Source organism: Eutrigla gurnardus (assembly GCF_963514095.1).
Source record: "Eutrigla gurnardus genome assembly, chromosome: 9".
Classification (NCBI taxonomy): domain Eukaryota; kingdom Metazoa; phylum Chordata; class Actinopteri; order Perciformes; family Triglidae; genus Eutrigla; species Eutrigla gurnardus.
The window spans coordinates 6479841-6505829 of NC_139923.1; the positions used below are offsets into that span (position 1 = coordinate 6479841).

The 25989-nt window shown below is 45.2% G+C and overlaps 1 pseudogene across 1 annotated transcript; it reads left to right on the forward strand.

Moving 5' to 3' along the window:
• The first annotated feature begins 13199 nt into the window (after window positions 1-13199).
• Window positions 13200-14765, forward strand: LOC311018795 (nuclear factor 7, ovary-like; annotated as a pseudogene). Its single transcript has one exon. The product of its transcript is annotated as a nuclear factor 7, ovary-like (transcript).
• Window positions 14766-25989: the final 11224 nt, after the last annotated feature.

The window sequence follows — 25989 nt, forward strand, 5'->3', positions numbered from 1 at the left end:
AACCAGTCTATCACGGGGAGACATGTAGAGACAGACAGGTAACAAGTCTATCACAGGGCTGACATGTAGAGACAGACAGGGAACCAGTCTATCACGGGGAGACATGTAGAGACAGACAGGTAACCAGTCTATCACAGGGCTGACATGTAGAGACAGACAGGTAACCAGTCTATCACAGGGCTGACATGTAGAGACAGACAGGTAACCAGTCTATCACGGGGAGACATGTAGAGACAGACAGGTAACCAGTCTATCACGGGGAGACATGTAGAGACAGACAGGTAACCAGTCTATCACAGGGCTGACATGTAGAGACAGACAGGTAACCAGTCTATCACAGGGAGACATGTAGAGACAGACAGGTAACAAGTCTATCACAGGGCTGACATGTAGAGACAGACAGATAACCAGTCTATCACGGGGAGACATGTAGAGACAGACAGGTAACCAGTCTATCACAGGGAGACATGTAGAGACAGACAGGTAACCAGTCTATCACGGGGAGACATGTAGAGACAGACAGGTAACCAGTCTATCACAGGGCTGACATGTAGAGACAGACAGGTAACCAGTCTATCACAGGGAGACATGTAGAGACAGACAGGTAACCAGTCTATCACGGGGAGACATGTAGAGACAGACAGGTAACCAGTCTATCACAGGGCTGACATGTAGAGACAGACAGGTAACCAGTCTATCACAGGGAGACATGTAGAGACAGACAGGTAACCAGTCTATCACAGGGAGACATGTAGAGACAGACAGGTAACAAGTCTATCACAGGGCTTACATGTAGAGACAGACAGGTAACCAGTCAATCACGGGGAGACATGTAGAGACAGACAGGTAACCAGTCTATCACAGGGCTGACATGTAGAGACAGACAGGTAACCAGTCTATCACAGGGCTGACATGTAGAGACAGACAGGTAACCAGTCTATCACAGGGAGACATGTAGAGACAGACAGGTAACCAGTCTATCACGGGGAGACATGTAGAGACAGACAGGTAACCAGTCTATCACGGGGAGACATGTAGAGACAGACAGGTAACCAGTCTATCACAGGCTGACATGTAGAGACAGACAGGTAACCGGTCTATCACAGGGCTGACATGTAGAGACAGACAGGTAACCAGTCTATCACGGGGAGACATGTAGAGACAGACAGGTAACCAGTCTATCACAGGGCTGACATGTAGAGACAGACAGGTAACCAGTCTATCACAGGGAGACATGTAGAGACAGACAGGTAACCAGTCTATCACGGGGAGACATGTAGAGACAGACAGGTAACAAGTCTATCACAGGGCTGACATGTAGAGACAGACAGATAACCAGTCTATCACGGGGAGACATGTAGAGACAGACAGGTAACAAGTCTATCACAGGGCTGACATGTAGAGACAGACAGATAACCAGTCTATCACGGGGAGACATGTAGAGACAGACAGGTAACCAGTCTATCACAGGGAGACATGTAGAGACAGACAGGTAACCAGTCTATCACGGGGAGACATGTAGAGACAGACAGGTAACCAGTCTATCACAGGGCTGACATGTAGAGACAGACAGGTAACCAGTCTATCACAGGGAGAAATGTAGAGACAGACAGGTAACCAGTCTATCACGGGGAGACATGTAGAGACAGACAGGTAACCAGTCTATCACAGGGCTGACATGTAGAGACAGACAGGTAACCAGTCTATCACAGGGAGACATGTAGAGACAGACAGGTAACCAGTCTATCACAGGGAGACATGTAGAGACAGACAGGTAACAAGTCTATCACAGGGCTGACATGTAGAGACAGACAGGTAACCAGTCAATCACGGGGAGACATGTAGAGACAGACAGGTAACCAGTCTATCACAGGGCTGACATGTAGAGACAGACAGGTAACCAGTCTATCACAGGGCTGACATGTAGAGACAGACAGGTAACCAGTCTATCACAGGGAGACATGTAGAGACAGACAGGTAACCAGTCTATCACGGGGAGACATGTAGAGACAGACAGGTAACCAGTCTATCACGGGGAGACATGTAGAGACAGACCGGTAACCAGTCTATCACAGGCTGACATGTAGAGACAGACAGGTAACCAGTCTATCACAGGGCTGACATGTAGAGACAGACAGGTAACCAGTCTATCACAGGGCTGACATGTAGAGACAGACAGGTAACCAGTCTATCACAGGGAGACATGTAGAGACAGACAGGTAACCAGTCTATCACAGGGAGACATGTAGAGACAGACAGGTAACCAGTCTATCACAGGGAGACATGTAGAGACAGACAGGTAACCAGTCTATCACAGGGAGACATGTAGGGACAGACAGGTAACCAGTCTATCACAGGGCTGACATGTAGAGACAGACAGGTAACCAGTCTATCACAGGACTGACATGTAGAGACAGACAGGTAAACCAGTCTATCACAGGGCTGATATGTAGAGACAGACAGGTAACCAGTCTATCACAGGGAGACATGTAGAGACAGACAGGTAACCAGTCTATCACAGGACTGACATGTAGAGACAGACAGGTAAACCAGTCTATCACAGGGCTGACATGTAGAGACAGACAGGTAACCAGTCTATCACAGGACTGACATGTAGAGACAGACAGGTAAACCAGTCTATCACAGGGCTGATATGTAGAGACAGACAGGTCCCCATCCTGCATGTCTTTTGGACTGTGGGAGGAAACTCCACACAGAAGGAACCCAAACCCGAACCGGGAATCGGACCCGAACCGGGAATCGTACCCGGGACCCTCTCGCTGTGAGGTGACAGTGCAACCCACTACACCCACATTTACAGTCAATATATGCATAATGAATTCATTATAAATACTAAATCATTTTTGTTGACAAATCAAATTCATGTTTTAGGATTCATAGTCATCCTTTATGCCTTGTAACATTTTAGATGTGAAATTTGACCTAATTGAGGTATTTGGTAGACAGAGTGAGAAATACCTACTTCTATATATCTATATAACCCTAAATTGAGTCCATCTGTCAGCAATGACATTACTGCTTCCTTTTAACTTGCAACCACTAGATGGCAGCAGTGACCTCACATCAAATGATGTGAAATTATTTTTTAGTTCTTATACACAAGGTATACACTGCCAGTCAAAGGTTTGAACACACTGTCAGTCCTACACTGAATATGAATACTGAAGAACTATGATCTTACCTTGGGAATGATAAAGTAAATACAAACAAAAACTTCTGTGTGTTGTATCTTTTAGATTTCCTTTGCACACATTATCTACCCAGTTTAGACACATGGAATGTTTTCTTAAATCAACAGGTGCTTCTTGTTAAGTTATAATAAGTTAATTTGTGGAATTTATTGCATTCTTAATGTGTTTGAGACCATAAATTGTTATGTGCCAAGGTTAAAGGAAAACACCACCGCATTTCCATACTGAACTATGTTCTGCTCTGATCTTAGACGAGGTGATACATACCTCCCTCTCCTCTGTGCGTGCACTCAATGGCTCTTGCGCGCACTCCGCGCAGCGCTAATTTGCTAGCATGTAGCTTGTCCTTAGGATCCAAAGGGGGGTGAAGTTAGAAGCGACCAAGCACTTCCACGTTGTCCCTATTTAAATACGGTTACGTGAGTAGTTACACGACCCAAGTTTGGTTACACAAAATGAAACATGCCAATTTTTCTAAGCGGATAACAAGGGTAACTATATAGTATGGCGGAATAACAACTGGAAGCACTTCGACGTCGGCGCAGTAATATCATCACTCAAAACATGACGGGACTATACCTTCTGCTTGTTTTCACAACCCTGTACGATGCACGTTATAACCATGATGTTTGATTGTTCACAAACTATCTTACTACAACCTGATGCTTCCTCAACTGTGCACAAACTACTACAGGTAGTGCAGGCGACGGCGTGCAGGTCACGTAGGTTCTATTGACGGAAGTAAGAGGGGGAGCGGAGTGATGATATTACTGCGCCGACGTCGAAGTGCTTCCAGTTGTTATTCCGCCATACTATATAGTTATCCTTGTTATCCGCTTAGAAAAATTGGCATGTTTCATTTTGTGTAACCAAACTTGGGTCGTGTAACTACTCACGTAACCGTATTTAAATAGGGACAACGTGGAAGTGCTTGGTCGCTTCTAACTTCACCCCCCTTTGGATCCTAAGGACAAGCTACATGCTAGCAAATTAGCGCTGCGCGGAGTGCGCGCAAGAGCCATTGAGTGCACGCACAGAGGAGAGGGAGGTATGTATCACCTCGTCTAAGATCAGAGCAGAACATAGTTCAGTATGGAAATGCGGTGGTGTTTTCCTTTAACCTAGTTACAAAAAATATACTAAGTATATTAAATTCTAGTATACTTGAGTGTACCTGCAGGCACACTAAGCATCAGAATACAGAACAACTCATTTGTACTAAGTGTGGCGGGCGGGCGGTTTTAGGTAGACCAGAAAACTGATATAATTAAGGAGCCAACAACGCCACCTTGGGATTTCGCCCAAGGAATGATACTTATACCTCAGACTAAAACAGATATTCAAAGGCACAGAGGTTCGCAATACTTATGAGGCTGGAGACGTGGTTCCATTTAACAATAGTTCATATTTTATTTTACACAAACACCTCAATAATAAAAAGGCCAAAAACACAACAAACACAATTATGAAGGGGGGGGGGGGGGGAACGGCCGACGCTGAGGCTTACCAGTGGAAGGATGGGTCACCAGGAGTGAGGTATCCGAGGGAGAGAGACGCCCCAAGCACACGTGCACACACACCTCCACACTCGCACACACACACGCACGTGGAGGATCACACCAGGGGTCAACACAGCACACAACGAGGGGACACCACCACCTACGCGCACCAACCACCACCTTGAGGCTCTCAGCTTCTGCACGGGAAAAGAACAGACGTGACAATTAGTGGGACATCACTCACAAATAAACAAAAAGACTGGATAACACTGGCCGACATGCGGCAAAGGATTAAGGTATGATTACTGTACGAACACAAACAAAACAGATTCTTGGTAGGTCTAAGCAGCCAGGGATGACAAATAATAAGAAATTAACAAAGCAAAAATGGAATAAGGAAAATAAACAGAATCAACTTCAAAAGAAACAATGGCAGTAACCAGTTAGCAATTAAGCAATCAAAATGACAAGTTAAGCCCCACTGATCGCACCCACAATACTAAAAATGACACTAAAATGATTGGAGACGGTCAACAGCCACCATGAGCAAAAACAATGGTAACGTTTAGGCAAAAACACAGGTAGGCAAAGCAGCAGCGTAGGGATAGTTCGGACAGATGTAGCCGCTACGTCGCTAGCTGCCGAATACTGGCACTGAGAGATGCACCGGCACGCAGTCCCGATCCGGCCGTGCCTATGAGCTCGGGGAGGGGAGCAGACAAGTGTCTGGAGCTTAGCCTGTCAGATGAGCCAATTCCAGCATTGATCGAGAATAGCGGCAGGTCTGAGGAAGGGAGGAGGGTCCACGACAGGCATCTGCTGCAGCGGACATCGGACGCAACGGAGATGACGTGTGGTTTCAGCGACTAGAGGGGGAGCCTATAGGACCCCTGCCTGTCTTTATAGATTGCCAGCCTACAATGATTGGCTGTCAATCACCGGGCCAACGTACGGGATCACCGACACTGGAGCAGAATAAACTGCAGCCCCATTCTGCTACATAAGTGTAGTGTAGTTTACATGCTAAAGTGGAATAACTTCAAATATGTACACTGAAGTGGCTGTGTGCATACTAATATATACATGTTGATTACTCAAATTAAAGTTTTATTTGTCTTTAATGTATATTAGTTAGTTTATTAGTAAGCAGGGGCGGACTGGCCATCTGGACGTTCTGGAGAATACCAGAACGGCCGGTGCTGCAGGACGGCCGCCGGGCCGGCCGCTGTGCAGCCGTCAGTGTTTTTTTTTTTTTTTTTTTCTCTTTCTTATAATCTACTGTTGTTCCATGTCCAGACCGATAGGTGGCAACAATGCGCCTGCAGGCCCATAGATGCAAGCTCACTCGTCACTCAGCCGTGTGCAAGTGCAGATGGGAGAGACTAGAGATGGATACTGTTGCTAATCCTAAAAAAAGGAAAGAAAAAGGAGGGGCTGAGAAGGTGAGGGGAAAAAAAATTAGGCAGTTAGAGAGCAAAGCATCCAAATGTCGGAAGCTCACAGAAATGTTTGCCAGCAGCAACAGTGCAGCAACTGCCGGCAGCAGCAAGTTTGGAGGCGGCGCCTGCAGTTCTGAGAGCCAGACCGCTGTGCAGGACGAGGCTGAGGCTGAGGCTGCAGCCGCAGCACAGGGACAGATAGATGAGGGACAGATGCATGAGCTGGTGGAAGTTCCCCAGACAAGTGCAGGGCATGTAAGTATGAAAGGGGGAAAATTAGGGTTACTTGCTAGGTAATCTGACGTTAGCAAATGTTATTTCAAGTTGCTACATTTACCAGAAATGAAACAAAACTATTACAGTTATTTATTAAATATTTAATAAAAGTAGTTGAACCATTTTTGTGTAGTAATTTCTGCACAAACTAATTAAAATTAGTAAGTAATAAATCAATTGTTAAGATTGCATGGAATAGATGATACATAATACATAAACCCTGTTGTTTTTTTAAAATCCATTCTTTCATTTGTTTATTTAGGTAGAGCATAGAGAGGATGACACTCACTCCAGCTCTACCCTGCATTACTTTGAGCGCCCCAAATCAGACAGTCACAGCCTAGAAGTGTTTTTTTCTTACCACCCTCAGAGGAAGACAAAACACCTGACTGTACAAAAAGCATTTACACTATGCTCTTAACACAACTTTTAGTCAACAGTGATAATGCTATAATTTAGAAGGTAAAATATCATGGGTTAAGATTTAAGTATTTTGAGTTTTCGCGCATCCGTTGTAAGCTGGGCCGAGTCAAAGTCCAGGGCTGTTTTTTAGTCCCAGTCCGCCACTGTTAGTAAGGAGACCAAATACAGGTTAAGCAAGGCAGTTATAATACATTAGCACAACAAATCTCTCAGAAGCTGGCAGGTCACTTATCTTCCACGGCAGAGGGACATTCGCTGAGTCTGCCTCTTCATGACTACACAGGGCTACTGCATCCAAATTGATCTTTTGAGGATCCAAGGGGCGGCCATCTTGAAAATAGAAATTTCAAGTGGCTGGTAGTGTTTTCTTCCTTAGAGACTGCTCATACCAATTTGCATGCTTGTGTCACTAATTAAACAATTATAAAGCTTAACTGCTCCATTTAGGTGGTGGCTATCTTGAAAAATGGCCGCCATCTTGAAATGTCAAATGTCTCGGACAAGTTTCTTGTCAAGTAACCCATGGAGACTGTTCATGCCAATTTTCACGCTTGTATCACCAAATAAACCATTATATCACTGTGAACGGCCAGCGCAGCCAGCCCACAATACCGGATGTGGGCGAGATGTTGGAGGTGGAAAGGATATAGAGGAGAGGAATTTGACGTTTCAAAAATGATGAGATTTTATTTTCCCAGTCAGACGTCATTTGCATTTTCAGTAATAATAAAGAAACAAAACCACTTTTCAAACAAAAATAAATACAGCTTTCAAAGGAGCATAGTAGAGATGGGACGTTTGACACCGAGACTCCGAAGCCTGCTTCACTCTATTGAAGCAGGCTGGTTCGAAACGCTGTGTCGAGGCTTGTATCAAATCTCCGCGATCACGTGACCGATGACGTTTGACGCTTCATACGTCACAACGAACCACCGGAAATGAGGTGACTGATTCGAAGTTTTGGCGCGCCTTCATTCGTTATAACGAGACGCGAGATGCCCAGTGCTCCCCCCTGCTTCATAGCGTTCTGAGAGACCTTTGACACAATTGCTTAATAACTACTTTATTGCTTTTGTGTTGGAACTGGAAGCAATGATGTGTGAATCATTTGGAGGTTCATTGCTGCTATAACTGCAGCTGACCACTAGATGTCACTGGTAGGGTCTTTCTGTGAAGCTTTGAAGCTTCGAATCTTTTTTTGGTACAATCAGGAAGAAGCCTCAAAAGCTTCACGAGGCTTCATTCGCCCATCTCTAGAGCATAGCGTTCTAGACGTTTTTGGGCAAAGCACTCTACCTCACAGCAGGAGAGTTGACCTTCCCTTCCCCTAGCCCTCTCTCTCGGGCGACTGATCTACCCTCCTTAAGTAGGCCTCCCCATGAAGACAGATTGGCCCAAATTGGCCTAATAGGGCCAAACCATCATGTAGGGGAAGCACTAAACCTATTGCTCAATATTCGCATGGTTACATTTAGTGAACAAATATATTACCATAACCTTTTTAAATAAAAACAATCCCCTTACTCATTACACACAATATGTACAATACTCATATACATGACTATAATTAAACATACAGATTATGAGACCAAACACCCCTACAACGTAATGCCCCGCTTCCTCCCCATGTTGGACCAGGTAAAAGACCCACCCCTATGCGGCGCGCGCTTCCGCAACGGGATGGCTGCGAGGAAGCCAGAACATCAGGAAGTAAGCGTGAGTGAAGGTTAACCGGCTTATGGACAATATAGACATGTAAATGATTACTGGAAGTTGAAACAGTGGGTACCACACTGTAGACAATTATATTTGGCCAAATCGGAGTTATACACAGTTTTAGGACAGTCATATTTTATACACACACTAAACTCGCGATCACGGCGCACCAGACAAAGAGCCGGTTGCGAGCCGGACGCGCTAAACAAACGGTAAACTCCCCACATCAAACATTTCCCCGTATCCCACACAAGCCCGATATTTATATAACACGACGAGTCAATGAAATCCTAAGTGTTCATGTAAACGCGAACCAGGAGGAGAGATGCCGCAGAGCTGTAAGTGTGTGTGTGCTTAGGTGCGTGCGTGCATAAATGAACTCTCTCTCTCTCCCGCACCTGCAGTAAAGTGGCAAACAGTACGTATCAAGTTCATATAAGTGAGAGGCGGATATTCAGTCTCTCACAATCACTTAACTGCTCCACTAAGTGAGAGATGCTAAACTCTCATATTCAGAGACACTCCAACAGCAGTTCTCAGATAACGACCCAGCGTCTGTCTGTCTGTAGTGCTGACCATCTACAAACCATCTGCCCCCCACTCCATTGACCACCCACACCTGGCCAACACCTTGAATGAGTTCTACTGCAGATTGTAGTCGTGACACCATCCCCCGTACCCCCATCAACCATCCCCAGACCACCAGCCCCTCCTCCCCCACCACAGCTGGAGTCCAGGTGTTTCCTCTGACACGTCTCTCCATCCTGGAGAGGGATGCCAACAGAGGCAGAAACCCAGCATGGCAGCTGGACTGGACTCTGTCTCCCCCTCCATCCTCAAGCACTGTGCTGATCAGCTGTCTCCGGTGTTCAGAGACATTTTTAACACTGGCTGGAGACATGCCACGGACCAGCATGCTTAAAAAAAAAAAAAACAGAACCCAAGGACTACAGACCCATCACCTTGACCTCTGTAGTCATGAAGTCCTTTGAGCACCTTGTACTGTCCAGCCTCAAATCCATCACTGACCCTCTCATGGACCCCCTGCAGTTTGTCTACAGAGCCAACGGGTCTGTGGATGATGCTGTAAACATGACTCCTCCACTTCATCCTCCAGCACCTGGGGCCCGTTGCACAAAACTAGGATAAGGGATTAAGCCGGGATATCTTGGTTATCCTGGTTCAATTTATCCTCGTTCCGGTAGCACCAAAGCGGGATAGGGGGCAGTAGGATATGTTTTGGTATAAGTTACCATGGAGATTTATTCTGTGGGGTGAGCCTGCTCCAGACCAGGCTAAATTCCAGGATCTATTTAATCTCATCCCTTATCTCAGTCAGCAGTCACCACAAACGGAAACTGCCACTGCCCACTACACATTGTTATCACATATAACTAGACCCACTGTCATTATTTAACGTTTGTGATCATTCATTTCAATCATTTTGGATAAATTATGGGTTTAGATGATGTTGCTATCATTAGGTAATTTACAGTTTCCTATAGACTATAAGGCTATTTATAAAATGACGGAATATTAGAGCCACAGAGAAAAAATAAAAATTCATAGACTTCGAGAATAAAGTCATAAATTTATGAGAATAAAGTCTATTGTAACCCGTTGTTTTAGAGGGAGAGAGTATTAAAGTATGTTTTGATGACATTCCTAGCAAAAAATTTGCATTTTGTTCTCATATTATTACTTCAGTGAATGCATATGATCTTTCGTTGGTTAACGTTAGAGTTAAGGTTAGATAAATGCTACGTAGGAGGAGCAAGGGATCAAACCAGCAATCTTACAGTTGCCAGTCAACCCGCTCTACCTCCTGAGCTAAACCCCCTGAGGGTTATGGTTAGGTTACGGTCTAGATTTACGTCTGATGCTCTCTAATAACCAGCTTAACATGACCACGGCTCTGTGTAACACGTAGGAAAGCATACGAAAATATTGTGCTTTACTTTTCGTACTTTTTAGTACGAAAGCTGAGTGAGAGCAGCCTGACCTCCTCGTATGCCTCCATGAGGATTTCTGCCTCCGGCGGGGAAAAGTATGCTGCTGTATTTGCCCTGGTGAATCAGTGAATCTGTGATCGGCGGCGGGGTCTTTTTGAGGGAGCCGTGAGCATGCACCTATCCAGGATTGGTTTCACCTGGCTTGATGAATCCGTGTCTGCTCATCCTGGCTTGGTCTTTGTGCAACCAATTAAGCCTGGGCGCTCTTGTTTTGGATCGATTGAGCTCAGCTCAGTCACTTATCCTGGATGTCTTAATCCTAGTTTTGTGCAACGGGCCCCTGGACTCAGTAGGAACCTACACCAGGATCTTGTTTATGGACTTCAGCTCAGCCTTCAACACTATCATCCCGACTTTGCTACAGGACAAGCTCTCCAGCTGCACATGCCCAGTCTGACAGGAAGCAGCATGTGATGCTGGGGAAGCATGTCTCCAACAGCCTGACCATCAGCAACGGTTCCCCCAAGGCTGCATACTTTCCCCACGTCTCTTCTCCCTGTACAACAACGGTTGCACCTCCAGTCACCAGTCCGTCAAGCTCCTGAAGTTTACAGATGACACCACGCTCATTGGGCTGAACTCTGGTGGAGATGAGTCTGCCTACAGGTAGGAGATTGACCACCTGGTGACCTGGTCTGGTCATAAGAACCTCGAGCTCAATACTCTAAAGACAGTGGAGATGGTTGTGGCCTTCAGGAGGAATGCAGCCCCAGCCCCAACATCAGCCTGTGTGACTCCCCAGTCCCCAGTTCTGCTTCCTGGGCACAGTCAGCTGCATCACCAAAAAGGCACAGCAGAGGATGTACTTCCTGTGGCTAAAGAAGTTCAACCTGCCAAAGGCTATTATGGTGCACTTCTACACCTCCTTCATAGCGTCCATCTTCACCTCTTCAATCACCATCTGGTACGCTGCTGCTCCCGTCAAAGACAGGAGCAGCGTAGCGTATCATCCGCTGTGCTAGAAAGGTGATTGGCTGCAACATGCAGTCCCTCCAGGACACTGAGGTCCTGGAGGTGTGCAGGGAAGATAATGTTTGACCCCTCCCGGACAAAAGATCTTTGTAACACTCGCCTCCGGCAAGAAGTCGAGGTCTGTCAAGGCCAAAACCTCACGCCACAAAAACAGTTTCTTCCCGTCTGCAACTGGCCTCATCAACAACGGCCCTGGGATCCCCACTGCCTGTAGTACTTTGTTTATTGTTATACACTCTTACTGTAATGTAAATCTGTAATTATTGTGCGCACTGAACACAGCAGCCAGGCAGTCACATGACAGCACACACATTCTCTGCGCTTTTATCTCCCATATAGATACAAGCAGGTCCATATACCCAGGTCCCTGGCCGTGAGCTCGGAGTAAAGTCGGTCCACAGCCCACAGCAGGTAGGTAGGCTTTACCAGGGGCGTGTTAAGGCTGGTTTCAAAAGCTTAATTTACTTAATTTTGTAAAGATTCAATGTATTATTGTTTCAGTTTAACAGGATATTGTTTGGCAGCTTTTGAATTTTGCCCATTGATTTTTTATATTTTGTCTACTTTACGTTCATGCTGAGTCTTGAAACAGTAAATCAGAAGTTACTCAGTACTTGACTATTTTTTACTTCTACTTGAGTCATATAATCCAAAGTAACATTACTCTTACTTCAGTACAGTTTGTGGTTACTCTACCCACCTCTGGTTTACAGTGACCCACTTTAACAGCCTCAGTTCTCAGGACATCAAGTGAATCTCTGTGGTTTTTAGACAGCCTTTTTGTTGCGGGAGTATTCTGCCGTTATTCCACCCGTCTTAAATCTGAACACTCACCAAGGTGGAAAGGCGTAACAGAATATTACACCTCTGAGACGTCAACGAAGGTCATCACAGAGCCGCATCAGAGGCGGGACGTGTATGAATTTAGCAAAAGTGTTTCGGCATGGGGCAACCCCCCCCTTCCGCCTCCTCGTATTGGTATTTGAGGATAACTCTGAATGACTCAGATGCCACAGTGGACAGGGGTAGCATGTTTTCAACAACATATCTTGCAATCAATGTGTTCAGCTAGGCCTTGGTCACCTGTTGCTGACCTGACAAATTGAGCGTTGCTTGTTTTAACAGAGCTAAAGTTTAACAGACTTGGAGCTCATGCTAGCTGCGTTAATAACAGCGTTATACTCTAACGCCATTATTACCAACACTGGGGACGTCTCAGTTGTTCCGCAACGCCGGGGTGCCATCTAAACGCACGGGTTCGTGGCATATTTTGACTCGCCTTCCCGCCATTACGGCGGAACAGTCTGTTGAAAAGGGGCTTCACTCCTACTTTCCTGCTTTATTGCTGCTCTGATTTTTCCTACACACTGCAAACTCTATTTCCTCTAGTTGTGTCACATTAAAAGCCTTCAACCAGCGGGAGGCTTTTAATGTGAAGAAGCTAGAGCAGAGCTTTGTTAACAGTGCTATTCTTAAACATTTGGTCGACTCCACATAAAATCATTAATCAAAAATCGTGGTTACTCTGGGCTCTGTTTTATCCAATACCATGATATATTTAACAGAGAAAATTACACTTGTTTCCAAACAAATTATTAAAATGGTATTTTAAATAAACTGTTTTTCTTTTCTTTCACACTAGGTGTTGATATGGCTGATGCAAATGATCCGAAATCTGAAAATCTGTTCCTGTGCTCCATCTGTCTGGACACAACTTCTGCAAAGCCTGCATCGATACAAACTGGAATACTAGTGACCAGTACCAGTGTCCCATGTGTAGAGCGCCTTTTGCCAAAAGACCTAAATGAATGGTCAACACTTTGTTCTCTGAGATGGCTGCTCAGTTCAGACAGTCAACTCAACAGAACGCCAGCAGCAGCTCAGAGCACCAAGAGTCCAAACCAGGAGAAGTTCCCTGTGACGTCTGCACTGGAACCAGACTGAAGGCCCTGAAGTCCTGCCTGGTGTGTCTGGTCTCCTACTGTGAGACTCACCTGGAGCCTCATCTGACAATGTCAGGCCTGAAAAGACATCAGCTGATCTGCCCTGTGGAGAACCTGGAAGGCAGGATGTGTAGGAAGCACAATAAACCTCTGGAGCTGTTCTGTAAGACCGACCAGATGTGTGTCTGCATGCTCTGCACTATTTTAGACCACAAGACCCACGAGTTTTCTCCTCTGAAAGAAGAATATGAAAACAAGAAGGCAGAGCTTGGGAAGACAGAGGCTGAAACTCAGCAGATGATCCTGACAACTGAAGATTCAGGAGATCAAACACTCAGTCGACTCCATTGAGCAAGACAGAGAGATGGCAGAAGGTGTTCAGGTCTTCACTGGTCTGATGGAGTCTGTTGTGGGATGACAGAATGAGTTCATCGAAACTATACAAGAGAAGAAGATAATGACACAGGCTGAAGGCTTCATCAAAGAGCTGGAACGGGAAATCTCTCAGCTGAAAAAGAGAAGCACTGAGGTGGAGAAGGTCTCCTGCTCTGAAGACTACATCCTCCTCCTCCAAAGCTTCCCGTCCCTGAAAGACGCTCCACCCAACAAGGACTGGACAGAGGTCAGAGTCCATACACCATCATATGGGGGGACTGTGTTGAAAGCAGTGGCCCAGCTGGAGGAGACGCTCGGTACAAAAATCAAGAAGCTGCTTGAGTCTGAGCTGAAGAGGGTCCAGGTCTATGCAGTAGATCTGACTTTTGATCCGGACACAGCACATTGTGCTCTCAACCTGTCTGATGATGGGAAAGTAATAAGTGGTGCAAGTTTGTGGATGACGAATCTCCCTGACACCCCAGAAAGATTTTCTAGCTGTTTTACTGTCTTAGCAAAGCAGAGTTTCTCTTCAGGCAGATTTTACTTTGAGGTTCAAGTTAAAGAAAAGACTGGATGGATTGTAGGAGTGGCCAGAAAGTCAATCAACAGCCCTCTGACTGGTTACTGGACTATATGTTTTGTGAATGGAATTCGGTACCAAGCTCTCGCTGACCCTCTGACCCTTCTCTCTCTAAAGTCTCAGCCTCAGAAGGTCGGGGTGTTTGTGGATTATGAGGAGGGTCTGGTCTCCTTCTATGACGTAGATGCTGCAGCTCTTATCTACTCCTATACTGGCTGCTCATTCAATGAGAAACTCCTCCCATACTTCTGTCCCTTTGCTGGTATACGTGGTACAAACCCTTCTCTGATCATCACTCCTGTCACAATAAAGTAATCACTTATCTTATTTCATGTATAGAAAGTAATCATTGAAAAGAACAAATGTACAGAGTCATTTCACAGTGTGGTATTATTACTTTTACTTGAGTAAAGGATCTGAATACTTCTTCACCACATGTGGGGTCATCTAGACATAAATACAGCAGCAACCTTGTTGACAGTCTCTGGTTTCTCCACATAGTCTGGTCTCTGTACTAATGTGAGGTTCTATCTAGACCTCTCGGGGACCACAGACACAGGAGACAACACTGGTTTCCTCCATTTCTGATTCAGTGACGACAGGAGGAGAACGCTGATAGGTTTTCGCTTCACTGCGTCACACAAATTTCTCCTCCATCTTGCAATATGTAAACCCAAAGAATTTGCTTGGCATTTGGTGTGAAGTATGTGAGTTATGCATAATTCTGAGTTATCAAAAACAACATACAACCGCAGTTAAGGAAACCATTGAGGATAATCTTCTCTGGCTGATGGTGCAATAATAAATGTAAGTATTGTACAACAGAAACGTTGATATCTGTTGACTGTATTATTAAAGGTCCCATATTATGAAAAACAGGTTTTCTCTGGTCTCTACATCTATAAAGTGGTCCTCTGAGCCTGTCAACTCCCAGAATGAGGAAAACAAGAAACTCCTGCATGGTCTCTGCAGCCCACCCACTGGTACGGCGCTCCTACAGGCTGTTCAGATTCAGCTCCTGTTGTTACGTAATGAAGGGAGTCATTTTCATAGGCTGAACTCCTCTGATGTCAGGAGACATCCGAGAGGGGGCGTTCATCACCGAGGTGAAGTTCGGTGTGTCCTGCGGTGAGACAGCAGTGAGATAGCGGTGTTTCACAATGTCGTCGCTCAGAGCAAGACACGCAGATTGCTCTGTTGTTGGTTGTACAAATCAACAAAAGTGCTTATATTCTGTCCCAGCTACAGAAGAACAGAAGAGACAGTGGTTGCGTTTCATTTTTAATGACAATGTGCCGGCTACGGTTCGTGTTAGCTTGTATGACTGGTTGTCTTCGTGGCGCTGAGCACTGACTCAGTGCCGCTGGCGTTGGAACTGGACGGGCTGGTCCACCCAGATGAGGAGGTCGGAGGATCGGAACAGTAAAGGCGAGTCCACACCGGACCGAAAATCGGCGTCTTTGAGAGAGTCGGCGTCCGTGACATGAGTCTACTTGGTGTGGTCGCTCGAATCGGCCCACGTCGGCGTTCATTTCAGCCGATTCAAATGTATAATCCGCCATTCGAGTCGGTCATTCTTTTACCATTCTGATTGGTGGAGGCTAGCAGCTTGACTAGCGAATCAGTGAAGCCCGGAAGTGACAATGGTAAACATACCAGATAAACAGTGGAATCGGGTTACATTTTACATTTTAGATTTTTCCGTTCAGAGAGTAATCACAACTACAGTCTACAACCAGACTGGTGAGGACAGCGTGCTCTGTGTTTATGGTCTAGAGAGGACCGGCTACTTCCGGTTTTCGTGTTTTTTGGCCCACAATACAGATTAGCGCCGCCTGTTGTTTTGGAGACATTACATCTCGCGCAAGCGCGGAACGTATGGCGTCGGCTGTAATTCCGTAGGTGTGAACCGCCCATGTTCGAGTCGGCCATATTAAGTAGCCCGACTTCATTTACCGACGCGAGTCGGGCAGTTCTTCCGGTGTGGACACCCCTTAAAACCAGCAGCGAAATTAATATTATAATAACGATAATAAGAATACACTTTATTTGTTAAGCACCTTTAAAAATAGAAATTTACAAGTACTTTGAAAGATAAAGCAAATCCCCTGACCTCTAGTAATTTGTGACTATAGACCATTTCCTGTATATTTCCATTTCCAATATTATCTTTTACACAAAATCCAAAATGGCCACAGCCGAATGCGAGGCTTCGAAACCTTGGTATAGTCTATGACCTGGACACTGAAATATTACTCAAAGGGCCCTAGTTTCGTGGCGCAGCGCAGGGCGGCGCAGGGTGGCGGAGCCGGCGCAATGCAAGTTTCGACCCGCGCAGCCTTGCGCCGTCAGTTTGGCAGTTTGGTGGATCGCCTGCTCCAAGATGGGTGTGGCGGCGCAGCAGGGGGAGGCGCCACAGATTCAGCTTGGTGTAGCGGAAGTTTCGTGGCAAAAAGCCTCGCCGAGACTGCGCTGAAAGCTCGCCAGCTCCGACCTGGGGCCCGTACTACGAAGCGAGTTCAACATACCCAGGGTTTCTTTCAGAGATCCAGCTTGAGTTACCCTAACAAAGGAGATCGGAGATAAGCGGTCACACGAAGCTGGTTATCAACTCGTTAACTCAACCCAGGGTTTTCCAATCGAGCTATCAGCGCGTGCACATGAAAGAGGCGGCGTTTGCAGCATTTGACCAATCACATACATGGATCAGTCTACGGCAGCCGAGCGGCCCCGGTTCGAATCCGCCCTGCAGCCGTCTTTTAAATCATGTCGTCACTCTTTCTTTAGTCCCTTTAACTCTTACGATGTCCTTCAGCAATAAAAGGCCAAACATATAACTTTAAAATAATGAATTTGTTGCTTGGATGTATTCTTATAACGTGGTTTATGACAATATCAGCCTCATTCTTTCAGCTGCAATCCCGGCGGTGTAAAACGGACTTGGGAGCAAATCAAATAAATATAAAAACATAATTCAAAGTGGTAAGTAGGCTGTACGCTGACAAAGAAAAGTCTTTCCCTCCGATGATAATCTGTATCTCTCATATAAAACATCGTCAGGGACAGAAAAAGGGTTTTGCCGGTCTCCGTACACTCTATAGTTCTCCTACCAGACCCTCTCACGATCCACCGAGCTTCTTTTTTTTTATGTCGGCGCACCAAGACAGCTGATTGGTCAGTCGGCGGTGTGTTTCTCCACGTTGATCTCTTATCAGGAACATAACCTGCTCCGGAGCAGGTTAGCTCCACAGCGTAAGTAACCATGGCGATTTACCCCGGTAAGAAGTGAACCAGCGTCGTAGGACGGAAAACCCAGGGTTAACGCGCAATTTACCTCGCTAAGCCCAAATCCCGCTTCGTAGTACAGGCCTCTGGTCTACTCTCGGCGCAAGGCGCAAGGCGTAAATAAAGTCCATTCATTCAATGCGAATCACAGCTGGCGGAGTGGAAGTTTGGCTGACGGCGCGCAGTGCGCACACGTCACCGAGACCTCACAGGCAGGTTTCCACAGTTCCAGGCACATTTAAATGCAATAAATAATCACAACAAACACTATTTAATGCAACTAATTGAATCAACACGTGAATTTATATCTATATAGATTGTCCCGTCACATCTGACGTCAGATCAAAGGCGGATGGCACGCGTAACGGAAACTCAGCCTCTCGGACAAAAACATCTCCCTCTCTCTCTCCTGTTTTTTATAATATGGGCATTGTTATTATTATGATACGCGTGCACAGCGCGTGATGAGCGTGGTGGGAGCGGCGGGGCTGCTTCTGTCATCGGGTTGTAAAGTGACGGATCTTGCACTGAACCTCCCCTAACGCATTAAAGGTGAGGAGAGGAGCTCATTTGATTGGTGAAGATCTGAATCGGCTGTATTAATCCCAGTCCACGCCTCGTCTCCTCCTCGTCTCCCACTCAAGGTCCGTGTCCGCAGGGGCGATTTTAAACGCGTGTGGACGCGCCGCTTCCCAGTATTGCACGCTTGGTGGGCTGCCACTAGAGGATGATTGACAGGCGCTCTCCTTTAAACAACACATTTTTGCGAGCGTTCGCGAGGCGGCGAGTCGAGCCCGGCGCCTCTGATTAGCATAAAGTAGATTCAACTTCAACTTTAGGCAAATGAGGAGCGGCCAAATCGCGCGCCGTCTCTCGACATTCGCCGCGACGCTACCAGAATGCATTGCACAGCTTTTCACATAGACAATAGGCTTGTTTCGAATCAAGCATGCGCATGCATTTGCCTCGCAAAACAAGGCATTCTGGGAAAAAAACGTCACAAATGCTGGTGATAACTTCCCTTTGCGACATGTCACATGACTTTAAAAACTCGCGGTATCTCCAGGTACCTCCCTTCGCATGCTTTTCTCTGCAGATGGTCTGAAATAAGTGCGGACATAAGACACTCCCCTCAACGTTGCCCTAGTTGGTTAGAATTATCACGTGGTATTTCCCACGTGAGAAAATTCCTCAGCCTCCGTCAACAACGGGACTTCAAATGCCTCGGCTCGAGTTTGTCAGCAACGAAGAAAGCCAGCGTCACTGAGCAGGCCATATTCTTTGTGCAAAGTCCGTGAAGTTTCCCCTGGCGCGATAGTTTTTGTTATGTATACAATTATTAATAAAGTTTAAATTAAAAAAAAAAAAAAAATGCCCGTGAAGTGCACCTGTGTCCGACTTGACGTGGTGAGAACTTGGCGTGTTTATGACGAGTTCCGGCGGATCCTCTCAAGTCTCGTGCATGCATCGGCGCAAATGCATGCGATCTGAAACGCGCCCAATGAATGGGACGCGGGGAAACACCGCTGCCTGTGGACACGCACCTTAAAGGTACGTGTCCACAGGGGCGATTTTAAACGCGTGTGGACGCGCCGCTTCCCAGTATTGCACGCTTGGTGGGCTGCCACTAGAGGATGATTGACAGGCGCTCTCCTTTAAAGGAAAACACCACCGCATTTCCATACTGAACTATGTTCTGCTCTGATCTTGAGACGAGGTGATACATACCTCCCTCTCCTCTGTGCGTGCACTCAATGGCTCTTGCGCGCACATCCGCGCAGCGCTAATTTGCTAGCATGTAACTTGTCCTTAGGATCCAAAGGGGGGTGAAGTTAGAAGCGACCAAGCACTTCCACGTTGTCCCTATTTAAATACGGTTACGTGAGTAGTTACACGACCCAAGTTTGGTTACACAAAATGAAACATGCCAATTTTTCTAAGCGGATAACAAGGATAACTATATAGTATGGCGGAATAACAACTGGAAGCACTTCGACGTCGGCGCAGTAATATCATCACTCCGCTCCCCCTCTTACTTCCGTCAATAGAACCTACGTGACCTGCACGCCGTCGCCTGCACTACCTGTAGTAGTTTGTGCACAGTTGAGGAAGCATCAGGTTGTAGTAAGATAGTTTGTGAACAATCAAACATCATGGTTATAACGTGCATCGTACAGGGTTGTGAAAACAAGCAGAAGGTATAGTCCCGTCATGTTTTGAGTGATGATATTACTGCACCGACGTCGAAGTGCTTCCAGTTGTTATTCCGCCATACTATATAGTTATCCTTGTTATCCGCTTAGAAAAATTGGCATGTTTCATTTTGTGTAACCAAACTTGGGTCGTGTAACTACTCACGTAACCGTATTTAAATAGGGACAACGTGGAAGTGCTTGGTCGCTTCTAACTTCACCCCCCTTTGGATCCTAAGGAATATACTGGGACAAGCTACATGCTAGCAAATTAGCGCTGCGCGGAGTGCGCGCAAGAGCCATTGAGTGCACGCACAGAGGAGAGGGAGGTATGTATCACCTCGTCTAAGATCAGAGCAGAACATAGTTCAGTATGGAAATGCGGTGGTGTTTTCCTTTAAACAACACATTTTTGCGAGCGTTCGCGAGCGTTCCCGAGGCGGCGAGTCGAGCCCGGCGCCTCTGATTAGCATAAAGTAGATTCGACTTCAACTTTAGGCAAATGAGGAGCGGCCAACTCGCGCGCCGTCTCTCGACATTCGCCGCGACGCTACCAGAATGCATTGCACAGCTTTTCACATAGACAATGAATGGGACGCGGGGAAACACCGCTGCCTGTGGACACGCACCTTCACGCCTTCTTCTCCTCCCTCTTTCCCACTTGCGCCGGTGGGCGAGAAGGGAGGTGTGCCTGCGCGAGCCTGCGCGAGCCTGCGCGGTGCACGAAACTTGCAAAGTCCAGGCGGACACACCCCGTCGGCGCGGCGCAGGTGCGCTGAAAGCTGACTGCGCCTGGTCTACGAAACTAGGGCCCAAAAGCTGTAAACTAGGGTGCGTAAACTGGATTTGTACTTTTCACTGTTGTTGGAAAGGTAAACCTGTTGTAAACTCGACTGTGTACCTAAAGTCACAAGGCTAGTTTGTAGCCTACTGACTTCTGAGTCTGAGGTTAATGCGCATTAAAGTCAGCTCACCACCACAACAACTTAATTCTGAAAACGCTTTTGGGTGCTTTTACTTTGAAGGCAGACGCGCAGCTTCCGTCGTGAATATGTGCGCGGGTGACGGAGCTCAGCAGTGTTGTACAGTATGTAGACACCAGCGTGGCGATGCCGACCACCTGGCTCTCACCAGACACGACATTCCCTGTCACTGTGGAGGAAATAACGCTTTTCATTTGTGTGAAGAGAGAAACAAGCTGAAGAAGATTCCAGAGGAAGCTGACATGATGCAAAGGTATTTCATATTCTCTTCTCCTGCAAATGGGAATAATAAGAAGTTTAAAATCAGTTATGTCTGCCAGTTTCTAAATCCCTGTTTCTGTCTTTAGCTTCAACCAACCTGACATTTCTGTGTAACAAGGTGTACACACATAGTTAACATGTGGCAGGAGTCAAATGTGACAAAATAACATAGAACATTGTCATTGACCTTTTTTCATCTTGGTACAGTTGTTTTTTTGTCAGAAATAATGAGACAGAAAAGACTCACACAATGTTGCTATTTTAATTTGTTTTATTTAGACATCATTTTTTAAATTTTTCTCCACGAAAAAAAGATGTGCTCTGTCTGCGATGAAATAAAAATGTTTCTTGAATTAATTTATTTTCAAAAATGAAAAAAAGATTTTCACAAATCCTACGTCATCTCATCCCTAGTTGGTACGAGCTGATGTAAGTATGCATCAAATTTGACTGGACTTTGATACAAAAAAAATAAATAGATTTTTTGTGATTTTGTTTGTATATATTGTTAAATAGCCTAGGTGAACAATAACCAGGGATGTGGTCTAAAGGGTTAAAAGGCAAAATACAAAATACTTCTTTTCTCATGTTGAAGACATCTGTAAGTGAAACAGTTGTTTCTTTGGCACTTCACCCAGCCAAGCATGACAAATAGACATGTGCAGAAGATCAGCTTTACTGAGATACTGTGTGTGTCTGTGTGTGTGTGCGTGTGTGTGTGTGTGTGTGTGTGTGTGTGTGTGTGTGTGTGTGTGTGTGTGTGTGTGTGTGTGTGTGTGTGTGTGTGTGTAATGGAATGGAGAGTGGATGCAGTCTGAGTGATGGTAGAATAGTGCAACTAAATTACTTTTCATTTCATGTCCGCCTCAATTTATTAGAGGCAGCCCTCAGGAGGAGGTCCAATGTGTGTGTGTGTGTGTGTGTGTGTGTGTGTGTGTGTGTGTGTGTGTGTGTGTGTGTGTGTGTGTGTGTGTGTGTGCGTGTGGCCAGGCCAGGAGATGAGTGAAAGAGCAACAGATGCTGAGTTTCACAGCTTTGCACCCTGGTTAATTAGCTTTCGGCGGATTATGAAGCCTCAAAACAAACCTCAGGATTCTTTAGATTGAAAATATAATGGTTCTCACTTTGTCCTCTGATAACTTTGAAATCTGTTTAGGAAATGGCTTTAAGAAATGGCTTTTCTCATAAATTCTCTTGCTGACCAGATTTTAGGAATGTGGCTGTAACTTTACCAGAAATGCACTAGGAGGCATCATAAGTGCATGATGAGAATGTCAGAATATTAGGTTGAAATTATCTTAGTGTGCTGTAGTATGTGTTACACTGTATGTCCAGCAGCACCAGAATGGCTCATTTGAATATTGCCTGTTCATGTCTATCCACACTGAATCATATCCTCTAAAGCTTCACCAGCTCCAGCTCCAGCTCTGGCTGTACAGTGCAACTGATCTGTTAGTATGTCCAATACTTTTTAATACCTTATTTCACTTCTTGACGTGAATGCTCATGATGGCTGGATGATTAAGTGCCCCATCAGAAATGTGCCCTTGACCTTCATTGAGGGGAGCCACCCAGGTGAATAGGCTAATAGTCATCATAAAGCTTCTATCACAAGTTGAAACGTATAAATATGCAAATTAGGCATTATCTCCCAATATCTGCTAATTTGCGTTCATGTGAATAACCAGAGAATACAATATTATCATGCTATTTCAGACACCTCCTGTCTACCTCCAGACACCAACAAAGTAGCTTTGTGCATGTTTGAAGTTCCAGATATGCCGTCCTGTCTAAGGAGGTCTGTCTGCAAAACAACTTTTAAAATGCATGTTTTCTGAATGGAGTCTGGATTAATGGGTGCTAGGCTATGCTAACATTGTAGCATCTCCATCAACACTCCAAATAAGGTAATCTAGACATAAATAGAGCAGAGACCTTGTTGTTTGGACCATAGACAGTCTCTGGTTTCTCCACATGGTCTGGTCTGGTCTCTGGACTAATGTGAGCTATATGGTACTCTGAGGGACCACAGACACAGGAGACACCATTTGTTTCCTCCATTTCTGATTCAGCACAGGACCACAATCTTATCGCTGATAAGCTTTAGACACAGTGTCATGCAAATGTGTTCGCTTGAGTTAAAATATTTCAAGTTATGCGAATAACGGCAACTTCGCGTGATAAAGCGTGATTCGCATCTTTGCATTGACTTTGTATGCAAACACGCCGTGCAAGTTTGCTTTATGTTTGGTATGAACACAACATAAGATTAATTCAATTACAAATTAAATTCATTAATTCATTTTCTCCAACACTATCTGGATTAATTGGATCAATTTTGGGATTTGGATTTTTTTCTTTGCAAAATGTAGGCAACATTTATTGGTCTATAAATGATCCATGATAAGAAAAGCTGTTATTATATCAGGATAGTGCAGAGATGGGACCTTGTTCAAACAAACCCTTTATATGAGTGATAGAGAGATACCCTATGATGGATCACCTTGATCAGCGACACGCCAGTGAACGTCCTCCATGAATCTGCTTCATGGAAGGCTCCAAAAAAAAAATCAATCTTGTTGAGCTGCAGAGACCAAATACATCTGTGGGAAGATTGGTGTTTGGAAGGGGCTGAAACGTGGGGTTACACTTTTTACTACTAGACTGGAGAACTGTTATAACCATAACTCGGGTCAAAGTTTTGGTCCAACTGTGATCACATCAAATGAATGGGGGATAATGACCAGTTTAATGGCAAGATGCCTGAAAACTGAAAAGATCCCATGCTGAGCAACCAAGAGCTTGAAATATCACTGTAAGATGACGTCTATAAAGATGCCCCAAAGATGTTCCGGATACTGTGGGAAACCAAAAATACCCAAACGCCTCTGCAACTCGAGTATTTCGAGATGCACGTGAAGGGTGGTCCTTTGGAGCGGGACCTTTTACTTTCTGAAATCTGGCTTTCAAGTTCCTGTGAGAGTGGGTGCTTTTTGTTTTATGACATATTTCTATTTTTGCATATGTCTGTATTAGCATCATACAGCCAGTATTTTTAGCATCATGGAAAATTGGCTGAGAGGACTGTATGGGGCCACCAGGGGGCGGTACATCATCTGTGAGCTATTCGGCGGTCTAGATCAGGCCATAGGAATATCTAGCCCTTTATTAGGGGAGATTGAGATCGAGCACCCTGAAAATATATTGCACAGATAAATGCAATATAAAAAGGACAGTTATGTTTTTAAATGCAAGTCCGTGTTTGACAAGCTTAAACATGGTCAAAAAACCATAGACAGTACTTATGGTTTAGTTTAAACGTAACCCCCCCAACCGCGTCATGGTATGGTATGATCCACTTTCTCTCTGTCTCCCTCCTGCCCCGTTCACCCCTGTTATACCTCATTATCTTTTAATTTTAATACAATTTAATTTGTAGTACTTTGTAAAACCAAATGATTTTTTTTGGCTCAGGAATGAAGGTAAGATTTCCAGTCACAGTGATTTCCCCGACCCCAAAAGTCTGGAAAAAGTTTTTTCTTTCACAAAAAAAAAAAATGATTTTTTTCGGGATGATTGGGTGCTCAGCACCCCTAAAGCTCTGTTCCTAGAATCGCCCCTGGATCGATTGATAACAAAGTACTGTTGCTACTAGATGCTACAAAGTACAAAAGCCAAAGTCAAGCCACCTAAAGTCAGTAGATTAGAAATAATGGATGTAGTAGGAGCTCAGTCTCAGGGGATTGTCCAGCTGATGGTGAGGCTGCATGTCTGAGAGTTTTTGTGCAGTTATGCTTCACACCACAGATGATTTCCGTGGCATGAAAGTGCAACACTTGCTCATGGTGTACATGCTGAATCAGGCGTTTTTTATGCACAATAAAACTGCAATTCCAGTTTTAGAAGAAGCCTTGCAGGCATTAAAAACAATTCCATCATCTCTGTGATTATAGTTTTCAAAAATATGTGTGCTTGTGAAATGTATCATGTATCATGTAAATAAAACTATAGAGAGAAAAAGAGGAACATTCGCTGTCATTCTTTAACAGAAATACATAGACTTTCCACCAACAGTGTGGTGAGTGACTGTGTGTTGGGTACCAGGATGTAACATTACTATAACAACAGGTCTCTCTGTGTGTTGGGTACCAGGATGTAACATTACTATAACAACAGGTCTCTCTGTGTGTTGGGTACCAGGATGTAACGTTACTATAACAACAGGTCTCTCTGTGTGTTGGGTACCAGGATGTAACGTTACTATAACAACAGGTCTCTCTCTGTGTGTTGGGTACCAGGATGTAACGTTACTATAACAACAGGTCTCTCTGTGTGTTGGGTACCAGGATGTAACGTTACTATAACAACAGGTCTCTCTGTGTGTTGGGTACCAGGATGTAACGTTACTATAACAACAGGTCTCTCTGTGTGTTGGGTACCAGGATGAAACGTTACTATAACAACAGGTCTCTCTGTGTGTTGGGTACCAGGATGTAACGTTACTATAACAACAGGTCTCTCTGTGTGTTGGGTACCAGGATGTAACGTTACTATAACAACAGGTCTCTCTGTGTGTTGGGTACCAGGATGTAACGTTACTATAACAACAGGTCTCTCTGTGTGTTGGGTACCAGGATGTAACGTTACTATAACAACAGGTCTCTCTGTGTGTTGGGTACCAGGATGTAACGTTACCATAACAACAGGTCTCTCTGTGTGTTGGGTACCAGGATGTAACGTTACCATAACAACAGGTCTCTCTGTGTGTTGGGTACCAGGATGTAACGTTACCATAACAACAGGTCTCTCTGTGTGTTG